At 44.4% G+C, this 12,634-nt stretch overlaps 1 long non-coding RNA gene across 2 annotated transcripts in view; it reads right to left on the bottom strand.

The window, feature by feature from the left end:
• LOC137333319 (uncharacterized) overlaps positions 1 to 12,634 on the bottom strand; it is a 32,678-nt gene that overhangs the window by 5,173 nt on the left and 14,871 nt on the right. Inside the window, exon 5 of one of the 2 annotated variants that reach the window (XR_010965856.1) lies at positions 9,857 to 11,643. The exons of the other annotated variant lie outside the window; for it this stretch is intronic. This is a non-coding gene — a long non-coding RNA (uncharacterized lncRNA). Of the gene's footprint in view, positions 1 to 9,856; positions 11,644 to 12,634 lie in introns of those variants that run through there. 2 annotated transcript variants of the gene reach the window in all.

Here is a 12,634-nt window from a genome sequence, read left to right as displayed (position 1 = left end):
TCCCTGGAACTCATCTTTTACTGGGTGTAGCCGCTTGACAACTTTTTAAAAATACTGTAAACCTATTGAACTGTGTAATATGGGGTAGGACTCTCTATTTCTTTGTTTTTGCATCAGGAGCTGTTCCTTAATCTTTTTGTAAGCCATCTATTGTTGATATATTAATACATACATCCATTATCGTGCACTGAACCAGTACATATGTGAATATCCTAGCTTTTTAAATGCAAGTTTATTTCTAGCATGCTTCCACGATGCGACTGTTCTGCTGGAGTGACAAGAGGTGGGGTTCACAAGCTGGCAGTGGTTAAAAAGGCTATTCATCCAATGATGAGAATCAAGGTAAGAAAATAAATCAGAGACTGGCACAATGACACAAATGTGTCATTCAAAGCCTCTGCACAGTTATATCCAGGGGCAATCACACTGGACATGAGAACGTGGTGATGCTGGCCGAGAAGCACCATCGTGGTGGCTTATTCCTCCCACTTGGGCAAGGGCCATGAGCCATTGAATTTTTAAAAAAAGGCTGTAGGCACTTCAATTAATGGTAATTTAGAAAAACTGCAGCACAAATTAATGGAGGGTTAAATTATAATGGCAGTGCTTGCAAGCTACTAAATAGCATTAGTGCCACATAATGAAGTAATAAAACTGTTCAATGGCAACATGAAGGAAACAAATAAAAAGCAAAATGCTTCAGATCCTTAAAATCTGAAATAAAAACAGAAAATGCTGGAAACATTTTCCTTGTTTTTTTTACAATGAATAAGTTACACTCAGTTTGCAACCCAAAGTTTCAAAAGGATGTTTTTTTAGACTGAATAGATCCGCTTACAAAACAGTAAACTAACTTAATCATTGAGAATAGTAGAGACCATGTTTATTTTTTGAATGAATTGTACAAAATAAAATGTTACTCTGTACAAAATATGACAAAAAATAGCACAGTATTGGGTGCCTCTATAGGTTACAGAACTGAATAAGGTTCCATGGCACAAGTTGGCTGGATCTAGGAATGATAAGAATGGCTGAGCTCAAGAGAAAAGCGAGCGGGTTGAAAACAATTTGTCTATTTATTTACTATTTAATATGCCAGTAGAGTCAAGATTAATATTTTCTGAAATATTGCACAACTAATACATTTCTAAGTAGCTAGTAAATACGGTGCTTTCTAAGCATTAATGTTAAGAACTTGGCAATATAAGCTAAATGGTACAGTTTTAAAGGGGGTGCAGGAACAGAGAGACCAGGGGATTCAAATACACAAATCTTAGAAGGTAGCAGGAGAAGTTGATAAGGTTGTTAAAAAAAATACAGGATCCTTGACTTTATAAATAGAGGCATAGAGTACAAAAGGAAGGACGTTAGGCTAAACATTCATAAATCACTGGTTAGGCCTCAGTTGGAGTATTGTGTCCAATCTGGGCACCACACTCTAGGAAGAATGTTAATAAGCATGTCACCTTGGAGAGGGTGCAGAGGAGATTTACTGGAATGGTACCAGGGATGAGGGACTTCAGTTATGTGGAGAGACCAGAGAAACTAAGATTGCTCTCCTTAGATCAGAGAAGGTTCAGGGGAGATATAATAGACATGTTCAAAATTATGAAAGGTTTTGATAAGAGTAGAGTGTGAGAAACTATTTCCATGGACAGGAGGGTCAGTAACCAATGAACACAGATTTAAGATATTTGGCAAAAGAAACAGTTTAATTCTGGTAAAAAGTCTGACTCTAACATAATGGAAACTTCAAAGTAGATTTAAATATTAAACTAATGAACTTTGCATGTCTTTGTTTAGTGTATCTAAGGAATCTTACAACACCAGGTTATAGTCTAACTGTTTTATTTGAAAATCACAAGCTTTCGGAGGCTTTCTCCTTCGTCAGGTGAGCAAGTGTGGGATTCCATGGAAGGTTACCGCATTTATAGTCAGAGAACAATACCTGGTGATTACAGATAATCTTTCCAACTGCCCGTTGTCAAGGCAATCAAAGTGTTCAGACAGAGTGATGTTACCTACAGGACCACCAAATACACAAACGGCCAGAACAAAAAAGACAGACAGAGAGAGAGAGAAACATCCGAAAGGAAGAGAAAGACAGAGAATAACCCGTTGTGTTAAAAACAGATAACTTTTTTTCGCTGGTGGGGTTACGTGTAGCGTGACATGAACCCAAGATCCCGGTTGAGGCCGTCCTCATGGGTGCGGAACTTGGCTATCAATTTCTGTTCGACGATTTTGCGTGTCGTGTGTCTTGAAGGCCGCCTTGGAGAACGCTTACCCGAAGATCGGTGGCTGAATGTCCTTGACTGCTGAAGTGTTCCCCGACTGGGAGGGAACCCTCCTGTCTGGCAATTGTTGCGCGGTGTCCGTTCATCCGTTGTCGCAGTGTCTGTATGGTCTCGCCAATGTACCATGCTCCGGGGCATCCTTTCCTGCAACGTATGAGGTAGACAACGTTGGCCGAGTCACAGGAGTATGAACCATGTACCTGGTGGGTGGTGTCCTCTCGTGTGATGCTGGTGTCTGTGTCGATGATCTGGCATGTCTTGCAGAGGTTGCCGTGGCAGGGTTGTGTGGTGTCGTGGACGCTGTTCTCCTGAAAGCTGGATAATTTGCTGCGAACGATGGTCTGTTTGAGGTTGGGTGGCTGTTTGAAGGCGAGTAGTGGAGGTGTGGGGATGGCCATAGCGAGGTGTTCGTCGTCATCGATGACATGTTGAAGGCTGCGGAGAACATGGCGTAGTTTCTCCGCTCCGGGGAAGTACTGGACGACGAAGGGTACTCTGTTGGTTGCGTCCCGTGTTAGTCTTCTGAGGAGGTCTATGCGATTTTTCGCTGTGGCCTGTCGGAACTGTCGATCGACGAGTCGAGCGTCATATCCCGTTCTTACGAGGACGTCTTTCAGCGTCTGTAGGTGTCCATCGCGTTCCTCCTCGTCTGAGCAGATCCTGTGTATTTGCAGGGCCTGTCCATAGGGGATGGCCTCTTTGACGTGGTTAGGGTGGGAGCTGGAAAAGTGGAGCATCGTGAGGTTGTCCGTGGGCTTGCGGTAGAGTGAGGTGCTGAGGTGCCCGTCTTTGATGGAGATTTGTGTGTCCAAGAAAGAAACCAATTCTGAGGAGTAGTCCATGGTGAGTTTGATGGTGGGATGGAATTTGTTGATGTTATCGTGTAGTCTCTTCAGTGATTCTTCGCCATGGGTCCATAGGAAGAAAATGTCGTCGATGTATCTGGTGTATAGCGTTGGTTGGAGGTCCTGTGCAGTGAAGAAGTCGTGCTCGAACTTGTGCATGAAAATGTTGGCGTATTGGGGTGTGAATTTGGTCCCCATGGCTGTTCCGTGTGTTTGGGTAAAGAACTGGTTGTCGAAGGTGAAGACATTGTGATCCAGGATGAAGCGGATGAGTTGTAGGATGGCGTCTGGGGATTGGCTATTGTTGGTGTTGAGTACTGATGCTGTTGCAGCGATGCCGTCATCGTGGGGGATACTGGTGTAGAGTGCCGAGACGTCCATCGTGGTGAGAAGTGTTCCTGGTTCAACTGGTCCGTGGGTGCTGAGTTTTTGTAGGAAGTCTGTAGTGTCGCGACAGAAGCTGGGGGTTCCCTGTACGATGGGTTTCAGGATGCCCTCGACGTATCCAGAGAGGTTCTCACACAGGGTTCCATTGCCTGATACGATAGGACGTCTGGGTGTGTTGGCTTTGTGTATCTTTGGGCGGCAGTAGAAGTCTCCCACGCGGGGAGTATGTGGGATGAGAGCTCGTAGGATGCTTTGAAGGTCTGGATCGAAGGTCTTGATCAGTTTGTTGAGCTGGTGGGTGTGTTCCTTGGTCGGATCTGCGGGTAACCGTCTGAAGTGTTCCTGGTTGTCCAGTTGTCGGTATGCTTCTTTGCAATAGTCCGTTCTGTTCTGTATGACGATGGCTCCTCCTTTGTCCGCTGGTTTGATGACGATGTTGCGGTTGGTCTTGAGAGCGTCGATGGCGTTGCGTTGTGCTCGGGTGACATTCTGGACTGTCTTGTGAGTGCGGCTGATGAATCTGGCATTGACGCATTTCCTGACAGCTTGAGCATACATGTCAAGCTTAGGGCAGCGACCCTCCGGAGGAGTCCAGTTTGACTCTTTCTTCTTCGGTTGCTGTACCTCGGATCCCTCTGTCTGCTGTTCCGGATCGTTGATTGTCTCATTGGGTTCGCTGCTGAAATCTTGGGATTTGTGGAAGAATTCCCGGAGTCTCATTCTCCTGATGAATTCCTCTGTGTCCGCCGCGAGACCAATGGGGTCCATTTTGGTGGTGGGGCAGAAATTGAGCCCTCGGCTGAGAACTTCGATTTCGTCTGGTTGAAGGGTGTGGTCGGATAAATTGACGATAGACTTCCCTGTGGTTGCAACCGTGGTATTGGGGGAGGCTTGGTTGATGCTGGTGGTGATGCCGAGTTTCTCAAGCTTCCTGCTCTTGGTTTTCATGTAGGTGGCTGTTTGGTGGTGTCTCGTAGCTGGTCTGCTGTGTCCTGAGTACAGTTTGAGAGTATGGACTCTATCTTGGTTTCGAGGTTGCGGCGTCTTCTGTAGAGTTGGTGTACGAGATGGTTGCGGAGTGTGCGAGAGGTACGACGGCAGAGTCTCTCAGCGTAATCTGAGTTGTATGTCGACTTGAGTGGGTTCGTGATCTGTAGTCCTTTCGGGATCTTGTCTGCTTTCTTGCAGCTCTGTAAAAACTTGATGTCTGTGTCTATATGCGCGATCTTCTTGGATATCCTCTCCACTGTGAGCCAGTAGTTTGTGGTGTCGATAGTAGCCATGATGTGGAGATGCCGGTGATGGACTGGGGTTGACAAATGTAAGGAATCTTACAACACCAGGTTATAGTCCAACTGTTTTATTTGAAAATCACAAGCTTTCGGAGGCTTTCTCCTTCGTCAGGTGAGCAAGTGTGGGATTCCATGGAAGGTTACCGCATTTATAGTCAGAGAACAATACCTGGTGATTACAGATAATCTTTCCAACTGCCCGTTGTCAAGGCAATCAAAGTGTTCAGACAGAGTGATGTTACCTACAGGACCACCAAATACACAAACGGCCAGAACAAAAAAGACAAACAGAGAGAGAGAGAGAGAAACATCCGAAAGGAAGAGAAAGACAGAGAATGACCCGTTGTGTTAAAAACAGATAACTTTTTTTCGCTGGTGGGGTTACGTGTAGCGTGACATGAACCCAAGGCACAGGAGGTGTGATAATTCTTGACCATTCTAACCTACCCATTCCTTGAATATTTTATGGACGTGTGTCTTGTTGTTCCTTTTTAACATTGTTAAAACTATGAGCCCTTTATTGATCTTATTTCCAAAATATTGCTTTGTGGGGGTGAGAGAGAAAAATGGTAAGTGGCTCATAATGCCAACCAATCCCATCCCAATGGGAGTCAACACACCCATCCCTGTCACAAATTGTGACTGTCTTACTGTATAAGCCAGTTTATGTGGTCATTGTGATGCATTTATTTTTCTGATTAAGCATTACAAATCCATATTACACCTCCAGAGCTATTGAACTTCATCTTGCTTCTTTGCATTGCTGCCATCAATATTTGCATATCAAAAAATTGCAAATGTGAAATGGTACATTGAATAATAATTTTTTAAAAAATCCATCAAAACTCCTTAATATTTCTCTTGAAAGAATCAACCTCTTCAGATATGAGAATGGGGCACCACTACAATATGAAGCAAGTGCAGACATCAAGCTGTACTGACATTATTTTACATAAAGTACACCTGTGTGCATAGTCACACAGCATGCTGGTACATCAACATACAATGGCAGCAAGTCATGGGCCAGTGCTCTCAGTGCTATACAAGCTAATAATTTACTAATCTTAGCCATGCCACTGTGGGAGACACCAAATGGAAGCTAGAGGCTTCTCCACATGGAAAGAGAAAAATTGTTGGGGGGACTCACAATGGGCTGCTTTAGCATTCCTTTGTGCAGTTGGCTTTAGAGCAATATTGGTACAGGCTGCGAATAAAGGGATTCTTAGCCTCAAAAACCCTTGGGATTAGGAATAGTGGAGTAGAGCTTTTCAGCACCAACATGCAATGCTGCATACCAGTGGGGCACAGGGAGGATATGAATGCAGCAGTGGATTACAGTGATTAAATGGGGATGGGATAGTAAAATATATGAGGGCACTGTACAATTGTTGAAAGGATCATTAAACACAGAATCCATTTTCTTGAAGATATCATTTTGTTATAGACTATAACCTATTCAATTGTTTGACACTTTGGTGGTCATGAGCAGAACCAATTGGCTTGCACTGCCTTAAAAATAATACTGCCTGCATATGAAAACATTCTTGACAATGTGCTTGTACAAAAAAATGTGTAGCCCTCCTTATCCACTCTGTACAGCTGGAACCTGACAAGCTATCCCTTTAACAGATGGATTTCATTACTCCATTTGATACTGCTCAAGCTAAGAATGTCCTTAAATACTTCGGACTCCGCATATTTCTGTGACACGTGAAAGATTAAACGTGTTTCAGTATCTTTCCATTTTTCTCTTCAAAGCTTGTATACTGAAACAAATCATCATTTGCTGATGTTTTGGATGATATTTAGGCAGGAAACCAAGTTCAAACATAACTTAGAGCACTGAGCTTGCAAACAGAAACAAAAAGCAAAATATAACAGATGCTGGAAATCTGAAATAAAAACAGAAAATGCTGGAAACACTCATCAGGTCAGGCAGCATCTGTGGAGAGAGATGAAGGTAGGCTTAACCTTTCAGGTCAATGACCTTTCATCAGAACCAGGAGATGTTATAGATGAACAACTTATAAAGAGGAAAAGAGTCAAGGAAATGGGAGTGGGGAGAAAATAAAAGGATGGTCTGCGATTAGGTGGAGGACGAGATGTTTAATTGACAGAAGTGACAATGATGTGACAAAAGGAGGCAAGAGTGTGAGAAATTAATCATGTATCTGTGACCCAAAGGATGTGTAAGTGGTTACAGCAGAATATCGGAAGGGGAGGGAAGCACGGAAAATATGGCAAAGCGGAGAAGGCTCCAGTAGCCCGGGAGGATGTTGGAAGAAAAAGAGAGGTGACACTAGGGGTGCAGACCACCTTGCTGGTCGGGTATTGATAAGGGATCCCAATCCCATGCACCAACTCACAAACTCCCCCATACCTGGAATCGCTGGTACACCTATCCTACATTACCAGCACCTGCTGTCTGAGATAAAATGGGAGCTGTGGTTAAGGTCTAAGGTTGTTAAAGTCAACGTTATGGCCAGAGGGATGTAAAGTACCTGGTAGAAAGATACTGTTCCTCGAGCTTGTATTGAGTTTCATTGGAACAGTGTAAGAGGCCAAGGACAGAGAGGTCAGAGTGGAGAGGGATGGAGAATTCAAGAGGCAAGCGATTGGAAGCTTAGGGTTGCACTTATGGGTGGAATGGAGGTGTTCAGCAAAGTGATTACCCAATCTGCATTTGGTCTCTCGATGCAGAGGAGACCACATTGTGAACAGTCAATCCAGTATACTAGGTTGGAAGAAGTACAAGTAAATTACTGTTTCACCTGGTAGTATTGTTTGGGACCCTGGACGGTGGCAAGGGAGGAGGTGAAAGGGCAGTTGTTACATCTCCTGCACTTGCATGGGAAGGTGTCAGGAAAGGATAGCAAGTGTTAGGGGAGATGGAGGAGTGGATGAGGGTGTCATGGAGGGAATACTCCCTTCTGAACGCTGAAAGGGTAGAAGATTTGTTTGGTGGTAGGATTGTGTTGGAGGCGGTGTAAAATGGCAGAGGATGATATGTCAAATGCAGAGGCTGGTGGGATGGAATATGAGGGGATCCCATCATTGTCCCCCTCTGCCTGGCTGAACTGATTCTCACATTGATCAACTTTTCAGCCATGATCTTACTGAATGGCGGAGTAGGTTCGAGGGGCCGTATGGCCTACTCCTGCTCCTATTTCTTATAAAACTTTTCATTTAATTCCACTTACTTCCTCCAAATAAAAGGTGTCACTATGGGAACCCTCATGGGTCCTGGCCATGCTTGCCTTTTATAGGATATGTTTTCCCTGGGTTATTTCCTGTTGATTTGTCCCAGCCAAATATTTAATATATTTTTATTGGCAAGATCAGAGTCTTGTTAGTGAGGCAAAATGCCAGTTCACTCTCCTACAGCATTTTATGACTCATTGTTTGGTGGGTGATCTTTGCAAATCTCTAAGGAATTGTAAATTAAAAGATAGATAAATGGAGGATTTTCTTATCCCAATGCATTGCACAGTAAACTTAATAGACATAAAAATAACTCTGTTGTATTTAATACTGTACTCCTGCCTGAATTAGTGATGCATTCATTAGAATGCAGTGGGATTGTAGAATCTTTTCTGTATATGTATTTAAACAAATACATCAAGCATAATTTAATAAAGTTTCTAGCCAATAACACTAAGTATTGAATTGGTAACTTTCAAAATCCACTGTAACTTCTACCCATAACATCTGCAAAGCTTATCTGTGATTTCCGAATATTATGACAACAATTTGCATTTATGTATCACCTTTAATGTAAAGAAATGTCCCAAGGAAATGAATGCTGAGCATGGAAGAGATAGGTTAGGAGGGGTGATTGAAAGCTTGGTTGAAGAGATGGGTTTAGGGAAGATTTTTTAAAGATGGAGAGCTTTAGGGAAGGCAGCTTCAGAAAGTAGGACTGAGGCAGTTGAAACCTGTGCCATCAGTGGTGTGGCAAAGGGCCCAGGAGATGCACAAAAGGCCAGAATCAGAGGAACAGACCATTCGGAATGTGCTGGACAAAATTTCAGAGATAGAGTGAGGAAAGAACATGGAGAGATTTATAGACAAGATAAGGATTTTAAATTTAATGCATTGGAGGATGGGCAGCCAGTGCAGCTCAGTGAGGTTGGGGTGATCGGCAAGTGGCACAGTATATATGGGGCAGAGTTTTAGACATGTTGGAGTTTATGGAGGATGGGAGGCCAGCAGATGAGCATTAAAGTAGTTGGGGGTCATTTTGAGTTTGTGCGATAGTGCAAAACGGGTGATAGTGAATCGGCAGTATGCTTTACATCTCTCCAGATTGTTATTTCCAATGAAGTCAGTGCATTGGTGCTGTAATCATTCTCATTTTTTTCATAGCCAAAGTGGTGCCATGGTCCACAAAACGCAAACATTCTCTGAGGTGCAGTTTATGTAGTGTACATACAGAATTAACATAGCTTGAACAAGTTACATCAGCATTTACAGCTGTCAAGGCACAATCTCCTACCAGAGCTAAGCAGATGCTGCTTGTGCAAGTTGTTGAGATAAAGATGGAGTGGTACAGAACAATTACTCTGATTTCAGCAACTCAACAAAGGTTGTCACATTTTATACTATGTTAATTTATTGTTTGCAATAAAAATTAAACTCAGCTGGGAACCTGCCAATGTCAGAATAGTTGACACTATTATTTGCAATCAGGTTCTATTCATTTAAACAGGTAACTTCCGAACACCCTTGTCACTTATTGTTCTCAAAGCTGCATTTTGGTGCATTTTTAAAGAATCGAGCGTAACGCCCTGTAAGATCTTAGAACATTATTTTGCTATCTTCAGTTTGCCCAGTTTCTCGGTTTAATGTTCCTCCTCTCCTCAACGTGCTGACCAATGTTAAGTTCTATGGTTCCGGCAGTTCTCCAATACCTCATTTAAATGACTATTCTTCATGTATAGGTTTTTGACAGGCTACTTGACAGTGAGGGAGCAGCACAGCTAAATGAGATGTTGACTTCATCCATGTGCACACAACAACAACAACAACAACAACATGCACTTATATAGAGCATTTAATGTAATAAAACATCCCAAGGTGCTTCACAGGAGCGTTATCAGACAAAATTTGACAACGAGTCCCATAAGGAGATATTAGGACAGGTGACCAAAATAACTCACTTGATAGAGATTAGAAGCAGGAATCCTGGTTGATGGTCCCATCTCTAGACCAATTGTAATATTTGGATTTCAAATCCCAACTAGATCATCTTCTGTGGTGTTGCTCACAGGCAAAAAATATTTTTGTTCCCTGTAAGTGTCTAAAATGCATTCTCTCTGTTTAAATGTGGCTCCTTTTCTGTATGGCTGCCACATACTTTCATTGTCATCTCCCTGCCTGTCTGATTCCAACATTTTTTCTCACTTTCTGTAAGTCTGTCTTTCCCTCTGTCTCTGCTCTCTTTTGTATGTCTCTCATTGTCCTTATGGATTCTATAGATGTTTCTTTACCGATTCACTGAATTTTTGCCTTTTTAAAGGCTGGGGTAAAATAAGAGCCAAAATATTATTGTTTGGAAATATAGCAGGCTGGGCTTAGAGCCTGGAATCAGCAGCAGGAAATGCAGCAGGGCTTGAGGCTCAAAGCTGGTGCAAAGAGAATGTGCAGCAGGGCCCAAAGTTGGAATGGAGAGAGAGTAGAGCAAGTTCCCAGGCAGAATGCTGAAGTAGGAAGGGAGTAGGTTAAGGCCTAAGGTCAAATATGGAAGGAAGGGGCAGCTTTTGTGGCATTAATCTATTTACAGTTGAGGGTCCAGGAAGCATTTCTGGCGTTTTAGTTGAGGACATAGTGGGACTGCTGTAGTGTGAGTTTTAGGAGTGTCTACAGATTCAGTTAGTATCTGAACCAGAAGATCAGCTGATTTCCAGAGCACTAATTATGCTGCTTTTCCACTATAATGCTTAGGAACAGTGCTCGGCAAATCAATTCATCTCCTGGTCTTGAAGTTGATCAAACCTTTCAACCTATTAAAACTTTTGACCTCAGTCTAGAGCTGAAGCACTGGGACAGACTTCAGTGGAGGGAAGACTTAAAGCTGGAGCTGGAGCACTTAGAGCAGGCGAGGGAAGCAAGGAGCGAAATAGAGCTCGAGACCTTGGGGGCAGGCTCAGAAGGAAGTAGTTACTCTGAAAGTGCAGTGGGGCATGAACTTGTCACAATATTCTATCAATTGAATAATGAAAGATTGTGGCAGGAATTGCTATGATCTTCCCTAATCTGTTTGTGGAGAAATTGGGGTAATTGATATTCTCTGTCGCTGTATCGATTGTTTAGACGGTTGTCACAGTGGTGTGGTGGCAGTCCTCCTCCCTGTAGATCATGCCAGCACTCTTCTAACTCTCCCCTCTCAGTTCAAGCTGGCACAATGGCATTTTTCACACTCTTCTCTCCTTCCCACTCACTTCATGCTGCCGCTATTCCACCTCTTCCCTCAGTTCGGGCTGGTTCTCTGCTCCCCATTTCCTCAGTTCATACAGGTACCATCCTTCTTTAGTTCATGGTGGCATTTCCTCCCCCTCACTGCTCAGTTCCTGCTGGTACCTCCCTCAGTTCTACCCTCCCAACTGCTTTATGCAAAAGAATGACATAGATTGCTTTGCTTGCTGTTTTCTCCCCCCCCCATTCATACACCCACCTGTCTGGGGAAATCTCTTGCCTATGCTTAGTAATTCCTGCAGTCTGGAAACAGGAATTCATCTCGTATGAAATCACTGCTGTTCCCAGCTCCTCTCTGATGATGATGCTGATGATGCTGTTGATGCTGCTGCTCCAGGGGATGAAACTCTGCTGTGGGAAAGAATTTCTGATCTAGTAAAACTATTGTGAAAATTTCCACCCCAGCATAAGCTCAATTTTCAAAGTAAAAAACAGGTGGGTTGGGGGCAGTTGTGGGGGGCAATGAAAATTGCCACCATTTCAGACCCGCCCCCAACCCACCCATTTCCGGTTTTCACTGGGGCGGGAAAAGGGGCGGGCGACCAACTCGCTCCCAGGAGGTGGGTGGGGCCTTAAAACCTTTCAAGGAAGCTTCAGGCCTCCATTTTTCTCGAATTTCCGATTTCATACCTGGGGGGCTGGGATTCCCGGGCCTTCTGTTTTACCCCTCATGAAAGAAGGTGAGAAGGCCTGAGAGTAACAGGTAGGTGCCTAGATGGCACAGCTTGTGGGCCCGGAGGAGCAGGAGTGCTTCCCCCAGGCTCAACAAGCCTACCTGCACCGACCCCCACAATGATCGCGGACATCCGACCCCCGATCGCGGACACCCACCCCCGATCGCTGACACCCGACCCTCCCGATCACGAACCCCCCCGACCCCGCTCCTCCCCCTCCGACCCTGAGCCTCCTCCTCCGACCCCTGATCCTCCCCCTCAACGATCACGGACCCCCACGATAACCCCCAATCCCGACCCCCACCCCGTGACAGACCTCCGATCCCATCCCCCATGAGCCAGGACTCCCGTGCCAAATGCCCACCCATGCCAACCAACACCCACCCATGCCAACCAATGCCCACCCATGCCAATCAATGCCCCCAACCCTCATCCATACAAACAAAGATTTACCTGCAGGCTTACCTGAATATGTCCTCACCCTGGCTGGTCTCCCGTCCAACTGAGACCAGCCTGTCAATCAGGCCAGTCAGTCGGACGGGAAACCAACAAAAAAAAAGATGCCCTTACGTCAAAATCGTAAGGACGTCCGGGAAACCCGTACTAATGGGTTTCCTGACTCAATTTGACCCCCTCGCCCCCTTCCAGGCTCGGTTTTAAAATTG

The sequence above is a fragment of the Heptranchias perlo genome, chromosome 16, assembly GCF_035084215.1.
Source record: "Heptranchias perlo isolate sHepPer1 chromosome 16, sHepPer1.hap1, whole genome shotgun sequence".
NCBI classification, from domain to species: domain Eukaryota; kingdom Metazoa; phylum Chordata; class Chondrichthyes; order Hexanchiformes; family Hexanchidae; genus Heptranchias; species Heptranchias perlo.
This window is presented reverse-complemented; position numbering and strand designations above follow the sequence as displayed.